The sequence below is a fragment of the Chiloscyllium punctatum genome, chromosome 37, assembly GCF_047496795.1.
Source record: "Chiloscyllium punctatum isolate Juve2018m chromosome 37, sChiPun1.3, whole genome shotgun sequence".
Lineage (NCBI taxonomy): Eukaryota > Metazoa > Chordata > Chondrichthyes > Orectolobiformes > Hemiscylliidae > Chiloscyllium > Chiloscyllium punctatum.
In genome coordinates, this window is record NC_092775.1 from 19,362,538 (window position 1) to 19,386,006 (window position 23,469).

General features: G+C 41.6%; 1 protein-coding gene across 3 annotated transcripts in view; it reads left to right on the forward strand.

The window, feature by feature from the left end:
* The first annotated feature begins 347 nt into the window (after nt 1-347).
* sgk2a (serum/glucocorticoid regulated kinase 2a) overlaps nt 348-23,469 on the forward strand; it is a 45,843-nt gene continuing 22,721 nt past the window's right edge. The window contains exons 1-2 of one of the 3 annotated variants that reach the window (XM_072556380.1): nt 348-411; nt 10,558-10,598. The gene's annotated coding sequence lies outside the window, so the exon portion shown is untranslated. Of the gene's footprint in view, nt 412-9,741; nt 9,788-9,966; nt 10,069-10,557; nt 10,599-23,469 lie in introns of those variants that run through there. The other 2 variants (XM_072556382.1, XM_072556379.1) reach the window with 2 other exon arrangements.

The window sequence follows — 23,469 nt, forward strand, 5'->3', positions numbered from 1 at the left end:
GTTCTTAAACCTAAAGCTTTGTTTATCTATTAGACTAGTTTTGATTAATATTAAAGATTTCATGATGTTATTCAAAGAATATTGAGTTCCCCTTGGGTTCCTTGGGCAACAAATTGTACCTCAACAGAAAAACAGACTAACAGGCCACTCCTTGCACCTTGTGTGGCATTGCACTGCACACAATGACTAGGCTGCTTACCTACATAATAACAGTTATTGAGTTTCACTGTGATTCATTTCTGTAAACTGCTTTGTGATATTTCTGAGAGTAAGTTAGTATAAAACAGCCATACCTCACAGGTACTTGGTGCATGTCCCACAGTGTGAGTGGAGCACAGAATCGTCGTTGAACTGAGCACAGCGTTAGCAAATTGATAAAGTCGGGAACTTGGCACAAGTGGGATTTCTCTGGTATTTATTTTTTAAGCTAAAATTTAGTTTAACATTTAAAATCTGACTAGGAACTTTCAAAAACAGTGAAAGAAGTTGCAAGCTAGGTAAGCTATGTGGTGATCAGTAACTGCTTATCAATCTCAGTTAACTATTAATCATTCACAGTGCTTTAACGCAAATAGGTATTAATTACTATGAGCAGGAGGCTGAATTCATGGTTGTAACTTAAGTGTCTGTTATTAGCTCTGTCTAAGTTAATAGCATTTTCCTGGAAAGGGAGACATGTTGTTAAACCTTTCAACCTGCACTTGTCAGGACAAATGCAAGAATGCCAAATTTCAAACAATCACATTAATTTATATTACAGAGCACAAGCACTGCTGATTGGTGACAAGACAGCTTCAGCAATACATCTCCCTTTGAAGCAGCATAGAGATTCTGAGTGCAAGTAAACAGAATTTGCTACTGTGCAGAGTGTGAAACATAGAAAAATCATAGAATTGCGTGCCGAGTTAACAGTAGCTTGTGTGTTTGGTAGTATGATGGACTGTCACTTTAAGATTCCGATCACATGATGACATTATCAACCATGACATCACATGATTGGACTCTTAACGTGACAGTCCACCATACTACCAAATACAATAAGGTAACGTCACCATAGTCCGATCAAACAATTTGGTGGGTATTCATTACAGAGTGCAATGATTGATGGTGGTTTAACCTGAGGGTCACCATACCTCAAGCAAGGAGGTGGGTTGAGAGAAGGAGAGTTCTCCATAGTAACCTCAGCCAGTGTAAGAATTAAACCCACACTGTTGATGTTACTTAGCATTGCAAACTAGTCATCCAACCAACCGAGCTAATTATAACATTCACACCACTCAACAACCCGGCATTGACCATCTCTAACAAGAGAGAATCTAACCACTGCTTCTTGATGTTCAATGGCATCCCATTATTGAACCTCCTCCATAATAACATCCTGGGGTTTACCCTATCAGACAACACTATGAAAATCCAAACTGGGTGTTAGTGTGCAAGTTATTGCTGCTTGATAGCATTGATGATGATTCCATCATAATTTTACTGATGATCAAGAGTAGACTGAAAAGACCGTAATTGGCCTTGATGGTTGAATTTCACCTTTTAGTGCACAGAACATATGTGGACAATTTTCTGCATTGCCAGGTAGATGACAGTTTTGTAGTTGTACTGGAAGAGCATGGCTAGAGTCACAACCATCTTCCTTTAAGCTAGATGTGACTCTAACCAGCAGAGAATAAGCCCCCAATTCATATTAACTTCAATTTTGCTCAGATTCCTTTGTGCCACAGTCAGTCAGTGGCTGTCTTGATGCCACAGGGAGTCATTCTCACTTCATCTTTGGAATTCAGTTGTTTGATCCATGTTAGGCCCCAAGACTGCCTCTGCAGTCTTTTATTTAGGAGATGTTGACGTCAATGAGATTGCACAGAGATTGTCTCATGTAAACCTGGCAAATCTGTTCAGAGGAAAAAGAATAAGGCCAATGTAGGTGTTCAAAAAAAAAATGGAATTCGGTTATGTCCCAAAAGGGCAAAAGTCAAGGACTAAATAAAATTAACATTAAAAAATACAATAATGAAGAAGCTAATGGAGAAAATGGCAAATCCTAACACTGGATGCTTTCCATCGCAGTGTTTCAAAATAGGGATCATTTCAGAGGTCAAAGAGTGTGGTGCTGGAAAAGCATAGATGGAATTCCTGATGAAGAGCTTATGCTCAAAACATTGATTCTCCTGCTCCTTGGATGCTGCCTGACCGATTCTGCTTTTCCAGTACCACACTCTTCGACTCTGATCGCCAGCATCTGCAGTGCTCACTTTCTTCCACCATTTCAGATGTTCCTAATGATAATTTTCCAAAGTTCTGTCAGTTGGGAACCTGTCCTGCAGATTGGAAAATTGAAAAATCACTCTGCTATTCAAGAACTGTGGCAGATGGAAATCAAGAAGTTATAACTTCATTAATTTAGCATCTATTATTAGGAAATTTCTATATAATTAGACATCGAGCAATTGACACTTTGACAATTTTCAGCTGGTCAGAGAGAGTCAGCATGGCTGAGTAGTTCCTTGCTGAATTTTGACTGAATTTAATGAGGAGATGAATAAAATTATAGACAAGGGAATGTTATTTAAATGGACTTCTACAAGGCCATCCTAAGAAACTGTTAGCTAAAACAGAACGTCACAGAATTAAAATGGTTGACCTGGTTAAGGAAACAATTCAGCAGCTAGGACAGAGAAAGAATAGGAGGCAGGTACTCAAATGGACAGGTTACAATTAGTGGTGCCCTGCATGGATCTGAGTTGAAATTACAGGGCTTAGGGCTCCATATTGTATATTATTAAAATGCTATGAATAAGCATAAAAACAAATCAAAATGATATGTGAAATGCGAGCCTTTAATTCTCAATGGAAGAAAATACAAAATGTTGGAAATGCTGCAGCTAGAACAAGCCCCAGATAAACCACACATGGGATACAAAGAGCAGTTCTGGGTCCCAGCTCAGGAAGAACACTTGGCCACGAAGGATTTTCTAGAATGGTGTCTGAGATTCAAGAGTTAAATGACAAGCAAAAATTACACAAAGTAGTTTATATAGAATCATAGAATCCCTATGGTGCAGAAAGAGGCCAGTCAGTCCATCAAGTTTATAGCATAACCCTGCATGGGGTTTCTCTAGAGATTAGAAGATTTAAGGATGAGGATTCCAAGAAACGAAGGGAAATGGAAAGGGTTGATGAAACGAATTCTGCTGGTTCAGGTATCTAGGATAAAGGGACACAGCTTAAAATTATAGCGAGGCTTCCCAGGAGTGATATGGAGAAGATGACAAAAAGTTTCAATCTTTCCTATGGAAATACTACTTGATGCGAGATAACTGTGACTTTTAAATTTGAGATGGATAGATCTCTGTTAACATAAGATATTAAAGAATATGTAGCCATAGGTAGTTGTATATGTTCAGTCACAGATCACTTTGGGTGACAGAGCAGGTTTGGGGAGTGAACTGGCCAACTCCTGTTTCCATGCTTTTACTGTAACAGAGACTGGTTTAAACAATTATTCTCTAGAGGCAGCTGGCCGAGGCACGTGAGTGCCAACATTTTCCGATTATGTTGTACTCAGTTGTAATAACAGACATTAAAAAGAACAATGTGCGTACAGGTCATATGAGAACATTTAATGTCTTTCAAACAGGCAAGAACAAGCAGAAACTTGAACTTCTGAAACACTTTGGTTTAAGACCTGCACAGGCAACATATTTTGTTGAGGTTAATTGCAAAGAAAAGCTGTCTGAAAACCATGTCAGCTACTCCTTTGCAAATCTCTTAATAGCTGGACAGCACCTGTCACAATATGTATAACTTGGGTATTTTTATTTGATGGGGTATTGCAATGAAAAACAAGTTCTAAAAACAAGGTGAAGAAATCATTTTTAAACTTAAATTGTAGGAACAAAGAACTTGGCCATTTAGTCTCTCAGGCTTGACTGTCAACTGACTTTACCCCAGTCTGGCCTACATGTAACTCCAGACCCAAGCAATATGAACTGTCCTCTGGGTAATTATGATGGGCAATCAATACTGGCCTGACCAACAACACCCATATCCTGTGAACAAAATTTTAAAAACACAGAAACCATTACACTCCAGATTTCCAAATTTCCCAAAAACATTGGTTTACAAGAAAAATCACAGATTTAAGATGAACAAATAAACTAGCTTCAACTGCTCAATGTAGAAGAGAGGTGCAAACATCTTACATTCTTTCCATTCAGAAGTGTTCCCCTAATTTCATGCCTGGCAGATCTGACTTTAATTTTCAACTCCACCCCCTGGTCCGAGACTCCGAAATCAAAGAAATCCAACTATTCAGACATTTAAAATATTGAAAATCTGGAGCTGATATTTATTTTTATGTTGTACGAACCCTGTATTGACTTGTTCTGTACTGTTTTACATGTTAAAAACTTCATTTGAATTATCCCAAATTTCTAAATTCTGGGCAATTCAGCCCTAGTTTGTGTAATCTCTCCTCATAATTTAGCCCTTGCAGTCCAGGTATCATTCTAGTAGGTCTACATAACACTTCCTGTCAGGCCAATATATCTTTCCTAGTGGTGGCGTCCAGAACTGTTCTCACTATACCAGGTGTGATCTAACCAGAGCTTTGTGCAGCTGAAACATTGAATCCAATCCCTTTCTAAGTTTAATGAATAAAGTTTCGAAGTGACCAGTGCATTCTTAATATTAGTGATCCAACAGATCAATCAGCTATTTGCTAATATTAATAGTCAGCAAAGTTTGAGTATCATATACATAATGTTCCACTGTTGTTCAAAGGAAGAGCAGATAAGGCCTCGCAGTGTAACTTGATACTAGCTATTTATAGCACTCACAACAGAATAGGGACCGCATTAGAAATGCAAAGATTAAATATAGGTCTACAAGGCTGCACATTCTCCCCATGTCTGTGTGATTTCCTCCAGGTGTTCTGGTTTCTTCCCACAGTCCAAAGATGTGCACATTATGTGGATTGGCCATGCTAAATTGTTCATAGTGTCCAGGGATGTGCTAGATGGGATTAATCATGGGAAATACAGTGTTACAAGGATAAAGGAGGCAGGGTAGGTATGGGTGGGGTTGTCTTTGGAGGGTCAGTGTGGACTTGATGGGCTGAATGGCCTGCTTCTACACCATAGGAATTCTATGATTTCCATAAGGGAATCATATCGTGATGCCACCCTTGTTCCTGCAAAAGATCTGTTTGAAAATATGGGATGGGTCTGAGAGTGATTTCATCTTGGAACAGGAAACAGGTGGGCAATGGCCAACCAAGAGTAACAAGCTCAATAAAGTGGGTCTTGAGGTGTGGCAGTAAAGTTCCTAGCTTGGACCAGGAGATCCATGTTCAGATTCCACCTGCTCCAGGGGTGTGTGATAATATTTCTGAAAAAGCTGATTTGAAATTTTCAAATAAAAGGAATTGGATGTTCAGCAGGCAGTAGAGGGGGGTCATAGTTTCTTGATTTCCATGGCTATGTTCATGCCTCTGTATTGTACTGACAGCCTTGATGTTTTGAGAGAGAGAGATAGGAACCATATGGAATACAGTGCTCCATCTCTCTTCCCTCTCTCCTGAGCTTTCCATCATCTTTGGTATACTGCATTTCCTTTAACCGGCTTTGCATGCACATTAATCAATTGGAAAACAGATGCTTTACAGATGGTGGTTAACATATGAAAAATATACCACAGGTGTTATGGAAAAGAAAATTCAGCTGTGCGCGATAGCACTTCTGGGTATAAAAGAAATTAAAACACAAACCTTTGGACAAGCTCAGCAGGTTTGGCAGCATCTGTGGAGAGAAATCAGAGTTAATGTTTCCAGTCAAGTGACCCTTCCTCAGAACTGAAGTGGGCTAGGAAAATGTCGGTTTATAAAAGAAAAGAGCTGAGTGCAGTGGAGAGTGTCATGTTTGTTGATTGTCTGCCCCTGTTCCGTGGCTATGTTCATGCCTAGTTGTCATTGGAGAGGGAGCACACAATGCCCACCAATACTATTGATGCTTTTAGAAAGAGGTGGGCACTCCAGGGCGAAACAGTGCCATATCTGCCTCATTTAGCCCACTCCCTCTCTCCCTCACATTTCATGGTATTGCATTGCACTTGCTGGGCAACGCACATAATTTGAGTCATTGGAAATATGGGTGATTTATTGATGATGGTAAATATATTAAAATTTGGTGATTTGATGGTAGAAAAGAAAAGCCGTTCAATTGTATGTGATTACACTTCCAGATATAGAAGAGAAAGAGTACATTTCAGAGGGAGGCGGGCATTGGAGGGGGTAGAGTACCTTATTATCCCTCCAACCCTCTTCAAATTTAGTCTCCTCACTCTCTCTCTATCTTTCCCCCACTTTATTATTGTTTCGCTGCTGTTGCTTGTACTTCATTTATTTAGTTAGATGCACGGGTGGTTTGGTGGAGATATATTAAAAAAAAGGAACCGGGTGTTAACCCTCAAAGCCTTGAGAGAGAGGTGAGTACTACAGGGCCTGGAGGGTATTATTGTCACTTCCAGCATTCCTTCCTAATGGTATTGGGGGTCTACCTACAGCAAATGGATTACAGCAGTTAAAAAAGGCAACACACCACCACTTTATAAAGGGCAACTAAGGATGGGCATTAAATGCTGTCCAGCCAGTGAGGCCCATGAACCTTCCAAGTGAATAAAAACAGTCCATTTTAATTGAGTTCCCACCTGTCTTCCAACATGCCTCTATTTTTGTTGTCGTTGTACTGTCCCTGATGAGTGATTTGGTGATAAGTCTATCAAAATGAAAAATACAGTAGCGTGCTTTGTGGTACAGTAGTAGTATTCCTAGCTTGACAGAAAAAAGCCCAGGTTTCTACCTACTTAAAAGGTTTCTCATAACCATCTGAACAAGTTGGTTAATTTTGTTTCAGGGAAGAACTGAATTCATCATCACAGGATCTGGGGTGCATTATTTGCACCCACCCCGTGACATTTTGATTAATTTCTCCTTTTGTTTTTGCTTTCTGGGGTTAAGTTATAGCGTTCCTGGGAGGTCTTGTTTTATTTCTGTTTGTGATTTTGTTTTATTTATTTAAAATAAACAAGTTGGGTTCTTTGGTGTAAGTTTCATTTTGCTGTGATATCTTTCACCCCATTGGGTTGATTTGGTTGATCCGACTAGTCAGGCAGATGTCCTTTCTCCCCTCACAGCTACTTATGCATCTCTATAAAGCTCAGTGCTCAGTCACCAAGGATGACCCGCCTAGAAAAGCCATTCCAGGATATATGACGTAGCTATACTCTGTGCCATACCTCCAGGACATTTTGTAGGATACATGAGGCAAGCCAAGCTCTGAGACTATAGGTGCGTCCAAATCAGCTGTTGCATGTGGCAGTCTGGCCCTTTTTTAAAAAGCCAGTGTTCTTCCCAGGCTGATTGTCTTTCTGTCGTACTGTGGAGTCTGTCAATCAGATATATAAAGATTATAGGAGGTTGCATCCCCTTTTCATTTATTAAAAGAAATCTTTGTTGTCCTTTTGGTTGCACTTCAGCCCCAAGCTCCTGATCTTTAAGCATTTGGTGTGGATGAGGTCCAGGACATTGGAAGACCTCCTCATGGGTCTACATCTAGACCTAGCCAAAGTAGCTCTCAGTCGGTCCTGGAAGTGGACTGTGCAGGGGGATTGCCTGCCTCTCTAATATGGTTTTCTCTATGCCCAGGGGTCCTTCTAGGGGAGGAGACCAAGTCCACTGGCAGATTGTGAGCTTTTCATGAAAAGTGGGTACCACTGGAGCTGGGATGCTTCACTAACCTCACCAAATTACATCCCAATTTGAAATTTTCTGTGTATCCTTTGAGATGTTGATTCATGTAACAGTGCCCCTGGTGTACTATTCTTAATTTGTTTTAATTTAGTGAATATATTCCATTTAAATATCTCAGTTTTCTGGCTTGCGATGCAGAGTGACACCAACAACATGGGTTTAATTCCCACACCAGTTGAGGTTATCGTGAAGGATTTTCCCTCTCAACCTCTCCCCTTGCCTGAGGCCTGGTGATTCTCAGGTTAAGCCACCACCAGTCTTCTTTCTCTAATGAGAGAGCAATTCCATGGTTTTGTAAGACAATGACGACTTTACCTTTCCTTTTATTTAAAAGAGTAGGAGTCGGATTTTTCCAAGGCCAATTGACTTTTCAATGATGCAGTGGTGTCCATGGATCATATGTATGTAGGCTGTGGGAGGTTGAACCTCCTATTCATTTACTTTCTTGCACTTTTGTTTTCACTTCAGCCCCATGTTCCTGATCTTTGGGCACCTAGTACAAAGGAGAAAGGCGAATAGAGGATCTCCTTGTGGGCCTACTCCAGGGCAGAATCAAAATGGCTATCAATAGGTCTAGGCAGCAGGCCATGGAGGGATTGTGATCCGACAATTTGCCTCTCTATCATGGTCACCTTTGTGTTGGGTAGCATTGGAGAGGATGTTCACGGGGTTGGGCTGTATTATATCCCGCCTTAAATGCCATTTTGACTTAGCTTCATGGCTTTTCGTTTGATTGTTGGTTAATGTTACAATGATCCGAGTGTACCTAGGCATTTTTGTTTTTAATTTGTTCTGTTTAAAACAAAGACTTCGGCTCTTCTGAAATGAAGTAGTTGATTTCTGGATAAGGAAAAGATCCGGAAAGGAAAGATGGTAACTTGTGTCTGTGCGAAGCTATAGATTTACACTAAAACATGTAACCTCTGAAACTCTTCTGCTGCCTGACTCAACATATGGATGTCAACTTTCAATTCTGTCAGTAATGCAATTACTTTTATTCCTCTGCTATATCTGAGAATCATACCTAAGATTTGTACCTAAGATGGCGCCATGAGAAGATAGACATTGTAAAAGCTTTTCACTGTACTCCTACAATGATGTACACATGATGGAAAAAGGATATTGAATTGTATTCTATATTGTATTACATTGCACCTTTATTCTCATTTTGTTGATTGATGTAGATTTTGTTTTAGATGTGTAAGTGAAATAAACATCGGAAGTCATAATGTTTCTTCAAAAACCTGTGTCTCCTGATATGAAATCACTTACAGATTGCTTGTTGTAATTGCTTGCAGTTGAACCATTGCTAAGAATTAGGTTTGATGTATTACTTTGTTTTCAATTTTGGTTGCTTTTTTTGGAGAAAACAGTAATTTCTATAATAATTAAATGTGGGTAACACATTTGAAGAAATTAATTAACAACAAAAATGTGAGGAAAGCGAGCAAACATATGAGGTTTGATCTTCTGAAAGCATTCAGAAATTAAGAGCCTGGCAGAAAGAATCCCAGGGTAAATGATTATCTCTTCTCCAGATTATTTAACTGAGTTTCCTTTCACTGTCCAGCATAATAAATCTTCCAAGCAGAGTGCCAACAGTGTGTCAACAATAATCACTAACAAATTAAGTTTTCTAAAAGTGCGACAGGAATGGGTTGATATTAATGAGAATTTTTTCAGTGAGGCCTGATAGTGAGATTTTCCTTATACAATCAGTCATGTAAAATTACTAGAACAGGTACATTTATATTTCAGATATGCTGCATGAGGGGAGGAGACTATAGGACAGTTGAAGGTTATAGGTGTGCCATTTCAATACCAGATGATCAGAAACAGTACTTTTTTTCCTGTTTTCTGTTTAGTAAACAAGTTCCTGTCCTTGTCAGTCCTGTTTCACCTGCAGATCATTCACAAGATTAGCAGCCGCTTATTGTCACTGGTCAGAGATTAGAGGACTTGCACTTTCCCAAGGTTCTCCCACTAATAGTATACCTTTTTTAACTTTTTAACTCTGAAACCAATCGTCAAGTTCCAGGCTGCTCAGTGTCAAATTTAGTCTGATAACATTCCTCTGGACTCCCCTGGGAGAGTTTACTATGCTAAAGGCAGTGTATAAATGCTAGGTGTTGTTGGCATCTGACAAATGAGATTTGCTGATTGCGCAGCAATCTAGTTTGTGAAGCTGGTGATCAGCTGGACAGAATCGATTGAAGTTTCATGTCTTTGACGACTTTGTGTATGGCTGCTCACAGGTATGCCGACTCAGCTCGTGGTAGCAGTAACTTCCCACAATGAGCTAGTTGAACTTCATTTAGGGCTACAGCTCTTCTCTGTGTCTTATGGGAGAATACAGTTCTGATTGTGTCAGATGGAGAGAAACTACTTCAACTTAAGGTTGACACTGATGGTAGAGTTGGTTGTTAGTTACACCCCTCTCACCATCATTGAGTTTAAAGGCTCAGAGCTAATCCAAAATATTATCAGTAAATTAACACAGAGCCTTTAAGTGGCCCAGTCTCTGTTACAAATTGCACACAGGAGTAGTTAGACCTAGTAGCATTTTCATAAACAGAATCATGAATTGAATTGTCCACTGGGCATCTGTGTACTCATTGTTAGATAAGTTTTAGTATTTTAGTATTTCAGTCTGTTGTCTGACAAATATATTTGTAAGTTAATTGAACTTATGGCTGTGTTAATATGTTCTCTGTTTTATTTCATGTGCTTCACTTTGATATTAGTACCACAGTTAAGACTGCGCTTCACTCTTCTAAGATACATGGTAAGGAAGAATAGCTTTTCTGCATATGTGAATTTATATTACACCTTTAGTATTAGAAGGAATCAGTGTTTTTTTCATATTGTTGTTAAAGCTATAGTGTAAATCCAGATTGAGGTTGTTGCAACTCAAGTAGCCAGGATGAAGCCTAGTGTTTGTATAGTTCTAAATTTGTTTGACAGATCTATATATTGCATATAATTCTCCTCCAATCCAACAAGTACAGATTCAGTCTGCTCATATATATTCTTTTGAAAAACAGATTTAAAATAAACAAATTCAACCACATTTTTAAAAGTAATATGTTAAATAGGCATTAACATAAACAGATGTTCAAAGGAATATTTAAATTTAGATTAAAATGTCAATGATGTGGGAATAATGCATTAGAACCTCCATGTCACTTGCAGGTTGGGTAAGGCCTTAAGCCTGCTAGTGGACACCATATGATCCAACTTCAGGAATACTTCAGCATAAATATTACTGCAGACAAGAGGCAAGCAGTCAGATCTAGCAATCCTCTCCACAGTCTATTGTCTCAACCTGTTAATGGCCGCCTTGGTTAGGACCAGGAGCAGGCCCACAATGAGTTTCTCTGACCTACCTATCTTCCTTTGCATTCCAATATATGTTCCAATACATATGAATAAAATTGTATCCCCAGTTAATACCCACTACCCAAATCAAATTAAACACCTAATGAACATACAATTAACATAGGACTCTGAAAAATGCAGAGTTTCCTAAAATAGGGAGCTTTACACAATATCCATGTGAAACTGTGTGAAATACAAATCCAGACTTCTGGCAAACATGGCATCAGGTTTATCTGGGAAAGTCATCAAACTTTCTGGCAATCTTTCAAAAGCACAGCAAGTCAGACAGCATCCGAGGAGCAGGAGAATCGACGTTTCAAGCATAATCCCTTCATCAAGAATGAGCCCTCATTCCTGATGAAGGGCTTATGCCCTAAATGTCAATTCTTCTGCTCCTCGGATGCTGCCTGACCTGCTGTGCTTTTCCAGCAACACACTCTCGACTCTGATCTCCAGTATCTGCAGACCTCACTTTCTACCTGGAGATCTTTCAAGCCTATTTACAATAACTATAAATGTGTAGGAATAAAACATTGCAACATTTATTACTTAGTTCAAAAATAGAAAATTCTGGAGAAACTCAACAGGTCTAGCAGCATCGGTAGAGAGAAAGACAGAGTGACTTGAAATGTTAACTCTGCTTCTCTCTTCCCAGATGCCATCAGACCTACTGAGTTTCTTCATCAATTTCTGTTTTTGTTTCAGATTTCCAGTATCTGCAATTCTTTAATTTATCATGTAATTGTTGGGTAGAATTTCAACATCACTCTTGAAAATAAGTTTCATACAAGATATACAGAGGAGGAAAGTTTCAGGTTAAGTTTCTAGACTTTGTTGTATTCATAACTTTCTCATGGGCCCTTTTGACAGGATTTTCAAGCCCCTGTGGTGGGTAAGTATGGGACCCAGAAATTCACGCCACTATCTGGTATGTCAGGTTTCTGGCTTTGTCCCACTCCTGGGACAACAGGACAAGATAAGGAATGGTTAAAGGTCCATTCAGACCTATGGCCTGGGCTCCTGAGGCATTGGAAACTGGATTGAAACGTCGATTCTCCTGGTGATGGATTGGGGCCCAACAGTTCAGGTAGATTTGGAGAACCTCTCCCATCTCATCACCCTGCTTGGTTTGACTGGCCTTGGAGTTCAGCTGCTGAAGACATTCTTAAATTTCAAAATTGAAGGTGGAGGCAGAGCACCTGAAAATGGCGGCACCTTCTGTCTCTTCTACCTAATTTGCTGCCCTTTCCATGCTCCCCAGTGGCCATCCAGCTTTGAGAGGCCCCTTGTCATTAGCGAGCCCATCCACTGTCCATTCAGAACTAATTGAAGGAAAATCACAGCCAGGTGACTGTTTCCCATGCAATGCCAGGCTATAACTCTCATGTGACCCTGAGGTCCAGATGTTGATCCAAAGAGAAAAGTCCTGGCTTGGAAAGTAAAATTCCCATTTTCAATTCTACAATTCCACTGAAATTTCACTCAGGTAGTTGGTGTTCACTTCACCTGTAGTAGCACTATTAGTTGAGAATCCAGTTTGCAGTCTGACAAGTTTACACAGCAGTTGCCTATTAGAAATGTGGCTATGGCACTCATAACGGAATATACATTTTTTTATTCATTCATAACGTGTGAGCTTTACTGGCTAGGACAGTACTTAAAATTTCCTGTCTCTAGATGCCTTCGAAAAGGTAACAGGTCACTTTCTTGAATTGCTGTAGTTCATTTGGTGTAGATGGACACACAGTGCTGTTAGGGAGGAAGTTCCAAGATTTTGACCCCGTAACACTAAAGGAATGGTGATATTTTTCCAAATCGGGATGGTACCTGTCTTGGAAAAAAAACTTGTGGTTGGTGGTGTTTCCATTTATCAGTTGCCCTTGTCCTTCTAAGTAGTGGTGGTCTTGGGTTTCTATGCTGAATTTCTGTAATGCATCTTGTAGATTGAAATATTGCTGCAACTGCGTGTTAGTGGTGGAGGGAGTGAATGTTTTTGGATGTGGTGCCAATCAAGCAGCCTGAATAGTATGAAGCTCCCTGGGGGTTGTTGGAGCTGCACTCATCCAGATATGTGGGGAGTATCCCATCACACTCCTGACTTGTGCCTGGTAGATGGTGGACAGACATGGATGCTCCAAACTAAAGTCTGAAATTTTCTGCAAATTTGGCTGTTTTTGCCTGGTCTAATCTTAATCTTTAATCACAGATTGAATGATTTTTGTGAATCAAAGATATCAAAAGGGATAAGGAACAAATGCAGGTACATGATGTAAGGTAGCAGATCAACCATTGTCTCATTGAAGTGTTCCTATTAGTCATGGCCCTCTTAAAATTGGGGTACTGTCACTAGATTTTTTTTAAGAGTTTTTTTTTGATAATAGCACGGGATACAATGTCAGTTTATGGGTGAAAAGAAAAGACAACATGCTACACAGGTCAACTGACCTCGAGTTTTAAATCCCACAGGATAACACAGAATAGCATTTATAATTCTGTTAATTTTCTTTCCATGTCATTAGAATGGTTAACAATTGATTGTGACAAACTGTAGATCAGTTCCTTGGCTTATCTGGTTAGACAGCAATGTTTCCTTAATTCTGAATTTCTAATTTAATTTACTATGAGTGTTACTTGTTGAAAAACCCTAGTACTTCATGATGACCACAGACTTGTGTCAGAGAAAAGCATGCTGGAAGTTGAAAACTGATTACTACATCCTCTGGTATGTCTATTTTAAAACCTGATGGTTCTGTTAATAGTAGAATAGTAGAAGTTCAGATCAGCCACTTGTGACCTGATTGTGCACAAATCACGATGATTAGTCAGAATTTAACAGTGAACAATAAAAGCATCTAACCTAGAGATTAATAGTTATGGTTTAATTTGAACATTACACCTGTGAATGAGGAATGGATTAAATCTCCACTTAAATGTGATCCATGATTTCCCTAAAATGAACTAAAAATATTTTAATAAGTAGATAGATTATGAGAACGCTTGTGCACAACAATTTGGGCTCATCTGGTGCAGTGGTAATGTCCCTCTCTCATAGACCAGAAAGATCCAGGTTCAAGTCCCATCTGTGTGGGATGTGTATCAAAATTGATTGATTAAAAAGAGTTAATTTCAAAATACTTCAACACTTTCTCTTTTTGGTTGTGATCTCTGTGTTAAAATTGAGGTTAAAGAGTATTGTAATAGGGGTTTTTCAACCAAATAAAAGTGAAATACTGCAAATGCTGGAAATCTGAAATATAAACAGAAACTATTCAAGAAACTCAGCAGCTCTGGCAGCATTTGTGGAGAGAGAAACAGAGTTAATGTTTTGAGGCTGATATGATCCTTCATTAGAAACAATGTACTTTGAAACCATTTGGAAGAACTGCCACACAAAAGTAAAATACTTTAGATGCTGGAAATAATCAACATTTCCAGCAGTGTCTATGGAGAAAGAAACAGGCATCTCATTTCAGGTCAATGACCTTATTTCATAGCTGGAAATAATTATAAAAGCAATACATTTTAAGTAAATACAGTGACAGAGAAATGCAGGAGGAATGAATGAAAGAAAAGAACTTCTGTGGGGTGGAACGCAGAAATGATTAAACAGGAAGGAAAAATAAAACCTGGCACTTGTGACCACTGGACGTTTCAAATATTTTACAGCAAAATGATATACTTTTAAAGTGTGATCACGATTGAACTGTGGGAAATCAGCAGCAAATTTGCACACATCAAGCTCCTGCTAAAAGAGTGTGATATAGACCAGATAATCTGTTTGATGATGTTTATTCATGGATAAATATTGGCGAGGCCACCTGTATTCCTTTACAGCCACCTGAGAGGACAGACAGGGCTTCTCTTTAGCATCTCAACCAACAGACAGCACTGCTGACAATGTAGCAAACCCTTGGAGGTGCAGCCATGATTTTTGTGCTCAGGCCGCAGTGTTCGACTTCAACATTGTGATGAAGGGTTGAGAATAAGCCATAGCTCATATGAAACAAATGGAAAAAAGAGGCTTTAAGGTAAAAAGACATTATAATTGGACTACAATGCAAGTAAAGAAATAATAGGTTCTGGTGGCATTGCATTGAAAATAGCAAAATCATCATCAACACAAAAATAAACATTAGTTAATTTCATAAAAACTGTAAAAGCCATAGTGATTGAAATGTATTTATTGACCAGCTCATCAGTTGGGCTGGCATCAGAAATTGGAGCTGGTATCCACTCTGTATATTTTGTTTTGATTACTGTCTTTCTAAAGTACTTGATTTGTGATACATCTCATCTTTAAGAGTGGAATAAATCACAATAAGCACACCACAACAAATTATTTTCATGATTCAATGCAAGAGATTGTATCGACTTCGCTTTAAGATGGAAGAAACGTGGCTCTGCACACACTAATGTCTTGCATTCATTAATACAAATCTGTGGAATGTCATCTTTTACGGAGATGCGGTGGCTGTGTGGTTACCACTGCTGCCTCACGGGTGAGCGGATGATTTGGTTTATGCGAAGGTTTGTAGGGTGGAAGGTGAGCACAAGGGGCATTCTGTCCTTGTTACGGTTGGAGGGGTGGGGTCTGAGGGTGGAGGTGCGGGATGTGGACGAGATGCGTTGGAGGGCATCTTTAACCACGTGGGAAGGGAAATTGCGGTCTCTAAAGAAGGAGGCCATCTGGTGTGTTCTATGGTGGAACTGGTCCTCCTGGGAGCAGATATGGCAGAGGCGGAGAAATTGGGAATACGGGATGGCATTTTTGCAAGAGATAGGGTGGGAAGAGGTGTAATCCAGGTAGCTGTGGGAGTCGGTGGGTTTGTAAAAAATGTCAGTGTCAAGTCGGTCGTCACTAATGGAGATGGAGAGGTCCAGGAAGGGGAGGGAGGTGTCAGAGATGGTCCAGGCAAATTTAAGGTCAGGGTGGAATGTGTTGGTGAAGTTGATGAATTGCTCAACCTCCTCGCAGGAGCACGAGGTGGCGCCAATGCAGTCATCAATGTAGTGGAGGAAGAGGTGGGGAGTGGTGCCAGTGTAATTACAGAAGATCAACTGTTCTACATAGCCAACAAAGAGACAGGCATAGCTGGGGCCCATACATGTGCCCATGGCTACCCCTTTGGTCTGGAGGAAGTGGGAGTATTCAAAGGAGAAATTGTTAAGGGTGAGGACCAGTTCAGCCAAACGAATGAGAGTGTCAGTGGAAGGGTACTGTTGGGGACGTCTGGAGAGGAAAAAACGGAGGGCTTGGAGGCCCTGGTCATGGCGGATGGAGGTGTAAAGGGATTGGATATCCATGGTGAAGATGAGGCGTTAGGGGCCGGGGAAACGGAAGTCTTGGAGGAGGTGGAGGGTGTGGGTGGTGTCTCGAACGTATGTGGGGAATGTCTGGACGAGGGGGGATAGGACAGTGTCGAGGTAGGTAGAGAGGAGTTCAGTGGGGCAGGAGCATGCTGAGATAATGGATCGGCCAGGGTGGTCACACTTGTGGATCTTGGGAAGGAGGTAGAACCGAGCAGTGCAGGGTTCCCGGACTCCCCTCGACCATGACCCCACCCCCCATCACCAAACCATCATCTCCCAGACCGTACAGAACCTCATCACCTCAGGAGATCTCCCACCCACAGCTACCAACCTCATAGATCGGGAATCCTGCACTGCCCGGTTCTACCTCCTTCCCAAGATCCACAAGTCTGACCACCCTGGCCGACCCATTGTCTCAGCATGTTCCTGCCCCACTGAACTCATCTCTACCTACCTCGACACTGTCCTATCCCCCCAGTCCAGAAACTCCCCACATATGTTCGCGACACCACCCACGCCTTCCACCTCCTCCAAGACTTCCATTTCCCCGGCCCCCAACGCCTTATCTTCACCATGGATATCCAATCCCTCTACACCTCCATCCGCCAAGACCAGGGCCTCCAAGCCCTCCATTTTTTCCTCTCCAGACGTCCCCAACAGCACCCTTCCACCGACACTCTCATTCGCTTGGCCGAACTGGTCCTCACCCTTAACAATTTCTCCTTCGAATCCTCCCACTTCCTCCAGACCAAAGGGGTAGCCATGGGCACACGTATGGGCCCCAGCTATGCCTGTCTCTTTGTTGGCTATGTAGAACAGTTGATCTTCCGTAATTACACTGGCACCACTCCCCACCTCTTCCTCCGCTACATTGATGACTGCATTGGCAGCACCTCGTGCTCCCGCGAGGAGGTTGAGCAATTCATCAACTTCACCAACACATTCTACCCTGACCTTAAATTTGCCTGGACCATCTCTGACACCTCCCTCCCCTTCCTGGACCTCTCCATCTCCATTAGTGATGACCGACTTGACACTGACATTTTTTACAAACCCACCGACTCCCACAGCTACCTGGATTACACCTCTTCCCACCCTATCTCTTGCAAAAATGCCATCCCGTATTCCCAATTCCTCCGCCGCTGCCGGATCTGCTCCCAGGAGGACCAGTTCCACCATAGAACACACCAGATGGCCTCCTTCTTTAGAGACCGCAATTTCCCTTCCCACGTGGTTAAAGATGCCCTCCAACGCATCTCATCCACATCCCGCACCTCCACCCTCAGACCCCACCCCTCCAACCGTAACAAGGACAGAACGCCCCTGGTGCTCACCTTCCACCCTACCAACCTTCGCATCAACCAAATCATCCGCCGACATTTCTGCCACCTCCAAAAAGACCCCACCACCAGGGATATATTTGCCTCCCCACCCCTTTCCACCTTCCACAAAGACCGTTCCCTCTGTGACTACCTGGTCAGGTCCACACCCCCCTACGACCCACCCTCCCATTCTGGCACTTTCCCCTGCCACCACAGGAACTGTAAAACCTGTGCCCACACCTCCTCCCTCACCTCTATCCAAGGCCCTAAAGGAGCCTTCCACATCCATCAAAGTTTTACTTGCACATCCACTAATATCATTTATTGTATCCGTTGCTCCCGATGTGGTCTCCTCTACATTGGGGAGACTGGGCGCCTCCTAGCAGAGCGCTTTAGGGAACATCTCCGAGACACCCGCACCAATCAACCAAACCGCCCCGTGGCCCAATATTTCAACTCCCCCTCCCACTCTGCTGAGGACATGGAGGTCCTGGGCCTCCTTCACCGCCGCTCCCTCACCACCAGACGCCTGGAGGAAGAACGCCTCATCTTCCACCTCGGAACACTTCAACCCCAGGGCATCAATGTGGACTTCAACAGCTTCCTCATTTCCCCTTCCCCCACCTCATCTAGTTTCAAACTTCCAGTTCAGCACTGTCCCCTTGACTTGTCCGGACTTGTCCGACCTGCCTAGCTCCTTTTCCACCTATCCACTCCACCCTCCCCTCCCTGACCTATCACCTTCATCTCCTCCCCCACTCACCCATTGTACTCTATGCTACTCTCTCCCCACCCACACCCTCCTCTCGCTTATCTCTCCACGCTTCAGGCTCACTGCCTTTATTCCTGATGAAGGGATTTTGCCTGAAACGTCGATTTCGCTGCTCGTTGGATGCTGCCTGAACTGCTGTGCTCTTCCAGCACCACTAATCCAGAATTATGTATCATCTTGTTAACTGTCGCATTGGAACATGAATATTACTAAACTAATCAAAAGAGAAAATGCTGGAAAATCTCAGCAGGTCTGGCAGCATCTGTAAGGAGAGAAAAGAGCTAATATTTTGAGTCTAACTGACCCTTTGTCAAAGCTGTGTTGGTCAGTTAGACTTGAAACGTCAGCTCTTTTCTCTCCTTACAGATGCTGCCAGACCTGCTGAGATTTTCCAGCATTATTTCTTTTGGTTTCAGATTCCAGCATCCACAGTAATTTGCTTTTATTACCAAAGTCATGTTTACATCAGAATCATTAGATTATGTTTATAGTGCAACTTGGATGTTGCAATGAAGCAGTTTGTTAAACCTCTCCTGACTTTAGAAGGCAGGAAGGCAGTGTTACGAGACCCCAGCCACCCACGAACAAAGTCCCAATATTGTTAGAGGCTACAACAAGAATTTGTATTTTGTATTCAATAGAAGAAAATAAATCCAATGGGCTGTCCAATCCCATTTTAAAATGTGTTAATTTGAAAATGTACTTAGCCAGAGTTGATTTAAATGTCAAAGTGTGTGGAAGCACCACCCACATACACAAAATATTTCATGTTTAATTGCGTAGACAGAACCGTGCAAATTGGTGCCAGACAAAACAAACAGGACTGCTTGGCTGAAGCTGTTACTTCTGCTACCAATCTCAGGCTAGTAGCTGCAGCCAAAATACATCCATAAGCTGTTTTACATGTCAGTCTTTGAACACCAGCTCATGTAGCCCAGATTTAATGTAACCGATGACAACAAAATAGAGCTGTTGGATTTTTCATAGAACCATTTCTTTTCATAAAGACCTCCAGATTGCTGGCAACCTTCTTCTGCTGATGTAAACATGATGTGTGAGGATGTTTTTGACAACATCATGATACATGCTACAATTTACAGAATCAACTATTTAGAGCCTTATTGCACCAATGAAGGCCATTGGATCTCCCTTGGAAGAAGTTCTGTCCCTCTCGCGTTCCCCTATATCAAGAGATGGTATTGAGATGGAACTTGCTGCCCCTGAGGCAGGTGAAATCTGAGATGATCAGTAATTCCAAACATTAATTGAATCGCGACTTGGGGGAATATAATGTGTACAACTACGAGGATACAGCAGTGAAATGGGACAACTGGTTGCTCTACAGAAAGACAGCTCTACATTGGGCCAAATCCACTCATTCTGTGCCCTAAGGCCTTGATGGCAGTATCCTCTGGTCCAGGAGGAGGCAAGGCAGGGGGAGGGTGGTGGACAGTTAATTAGGCAACGTGGTGGCGTACCCAATCTCCACCATTTCCCATCTCCTTTGGGAGATTCAGTTGGAAGGTCCATTGCCAACTTTCCCATACTGCCACAAATTGAGGCTCTTAAGTACTAAATAAAGCACCACAATCCACTGCCAACTGCAGGCAAGATCTTCCAACAAGCCGCCTTCCCGGAGACTGTTGGGGGGTGGGGCTCAATCAAAGGTATTCAGTGCCAGCTCAAAGGTAGGGACATAAGACAGGAGAGCAGCCACTGAGTGTCAAAAGTACTTAATTGGCTGGAAGACTCTTTGGGTATCCCAGGGATGTGAAAGTTGCTTTATAAATGCAAGTCTTTTTTTCTAAAGTTAATGTATTTTTGGTACGGTCAACAGAGAGAAGTGAAGGTATTTAGTGCACTGAGATTGACTAAGATTTGTGCAACTGACAGTTCAACCACTAATAGCGGATGGGGAGCAGTTGGAGCTGGAGAGCTCAACAGAAGAACAGAGGGTGCCTGGATGGATTTTGTCAATCTGGAGGAAGTTGGACAAACCCATAATTGAAAATTTAAACATAAGGACAATAATCTAAATCTTGATTTCTCCTAATCAAGCTAAAGTAGGACCATGAAGAGTAATGAGAAAATAGCACTTGGTTAAGGATAATATATCGGTTTACATTTACCTATTCATATCGTTATAGCAACTCTCTATTCTGACCACCTCTGATGTCTCAATTTTCTCTGTTCTAAGGAAGAGAGTCCTAGTTTCTCCAATCTTATCAGACTTAAAGACTATCATGCCTAGTATCTACATCTTATCATCAGTTGCTTGCTTTCCTTCAGCTATGTAATACATGAAACAAGACATAATGTTCGAATTGTGGTCTGACCAATGATATTGTTTTAAAACTATTTTGTTCTTTTTGTACTTCTACAAAACCTGTAGAATCCTTTACTTTCCATATTTATCAACCTAGTCCATAAGATCACAATGTGTAGAAGCAAAAGTAGGCCACTTGGGCCTTCAGGTCTGCTTCTTAATTCAGTGAGATCATGGCTGATCTGATAATCCTTGGACTCTACTTTCCTACCTTTTCCCCATAAACCTTGATTCCCTTATTAATTACAAATCTGTCTATTCATCCTTGAATATATTTAATGACTCAACCTTGACAGCCATCTGTTGTAAAGTATTCCACAGATTCGCTATCCAATGAGAAGAATATTCTTCTCTTAAATGGGCAATTCCTTCCTCTGGTCCTGGACATTCCCACAAAGGGAAACAACTTTCCACATCCACCCTGTTAAGCACCCTAAGAACCTTATACATTTCAACAATGTCTCCTCTCCAATAAGTAGAAACCCAAACTGCCCAATCCTCCTCTTAAGAAAATCACCCCCATATTTGGAATCAACCAAGTGAACCTTCTCTGGACTGCCTCAGTTACCGTTAAATCTTTCTTTAAATAAGAGGATTAAATTGTACACAATATTGTAGGTGTGCTTTGCCTTACTGCCTTGTATAATTTCAGCAAGACTTCCATATTATATTGTGCACTGTCTTTGAAAGCCAACATTCCTTTTGCCTTCCCTATTACCTGCTGAATTTGTATGTTAGATTTCTATGATTTGTGCATGAGGACCCCTAAATCTCTCTGTGTTGCAGCTTTCTGCAGTCTTTCTCCTTTTAAATTATATTAATTTCTTTCTTTCTTAATGTTAAAGTGCATAACTTCACATTCCCATTCATGTTTTGAAAAGCGAGATAAAAATCTTGACAGTTAATGAAAAGTCCCTATTTCTGTGTTTTTATATTTCACTTGGCAAGGACTTAATCTAGCCTCATTCATATATGATTTCCTTTCCTCTCACTTTATTGATCAAAAGTAGATGGTGCAATTCCTGGGATGAAAGCCATAGTGGAACCCTGGCAGCTCCAGCTCACCAGTTGCTCCTCTAGGCACCCATGTTGGCCAACCATGCCAAACATCTCAGGCAAACTCCATGGGAAATAACTGTTTGCATCCCCTTCTCTGTGGATGTTGACATCAACATGCATCAGCCTCACCACATTGTCATGGTGCATCTCTGACTCACTTAGAGGACAGTTCACTACTTTGCTTCACTTTGAAGTACATCAAAATCTTTTGTTGCAATGCTGCTGCCAGGCCACTTTGCACACCGGGACATGCACTCAAATCATGAATTACACCAGGCTGCACCTCAGGGGTCTTCTCTTGCTCTTTTGGTACTTATTCACTTTGAGGACTGCAGATGCTAGAGAGTCAGTGTTGAAAAATGTGGCACTGGAAAAGTACAGCAGGTCAGGCAGCATCTGAGGTGCAGAAGAGTTGATGTTACGGTCATAAGTCCTTCATCAGGAATGCCAACTTGGATGGTCACAACACCTCTACATTGCTTTGTGCTTTGCCACCTCATTGATAACTTGAAAGCTCACATTGTTTCTGTCTGGGCTTACCATTTAGCAGAAACACACAGCTTGGCACTTTTTCCTTGTTATCAGCAGCGCTCAGTCAAGGGTGCAGACATGTTGTTCTATGGCTACGTCAGTTTCACACCTGTAGTATGTGGCAGCAGTTTATATGGTAAACACACTGCATTGCTTCAGCCAAATGACCACGTCAAGGTTTCAGTAATCCTAGCTCACTTACAATCTCCTACTTGTGCTGTATGACTGGTGCAGCATACAGTAGGATATGGTCCCCTATGTCAAAGTCCATGGCGCTCCTTGTTAAAGTCTCCCTTGTCTCACTGTATATAGGAATATACTAAACTGTCATTTGTATGTGATGCAACTGCAGACTGGTCCCATTACAAAGAATGTGTTCTGTTTCTGATATTCCCCACAATGTTTTATTGGAACCTTGGCCAATGGATCACACCACAGCAGAGGTCATTGGTGCCGTGGCCACACTGCTATGTAGGTACAGAGAAATTGAGGAAGAACAGAGGTATCAGCAATCGCAGGACCAACCGCAAATTCTAGCTCCACACAAAGAAGTTGTAGCTGAGGTTCCCTCAGATTGCTGAAGAGGTATTGTTCCTTCAGCCTGTGCCATAGGCCTTTCCCCTAAGTGCACAGCAAGGTAAACGGCATACAGGTTGTGTTGAGAATGTCATATCACAATATGGCTGATGTCATCAACAGACATGGATTCCATTCTATCAATGTACATGGCATCTGTGACTATCTGTACCATATTGTAAAGTCTGCACTAAGAACTCTGAGAGTTGCTGTGATGCCTATATTCCTGAGAACACTTGTGTTCCTTTTCCTTTCAAGAACCAGTTGTCTTTTAAGGATGCTTACTGGGAGACAAGGACTACCTTCAGCAACAATGGCCAATGACTCCACTACGTAAACCCTAACGAAGGTCCAACAGAGATACAATGCAGCTCATTCTTTT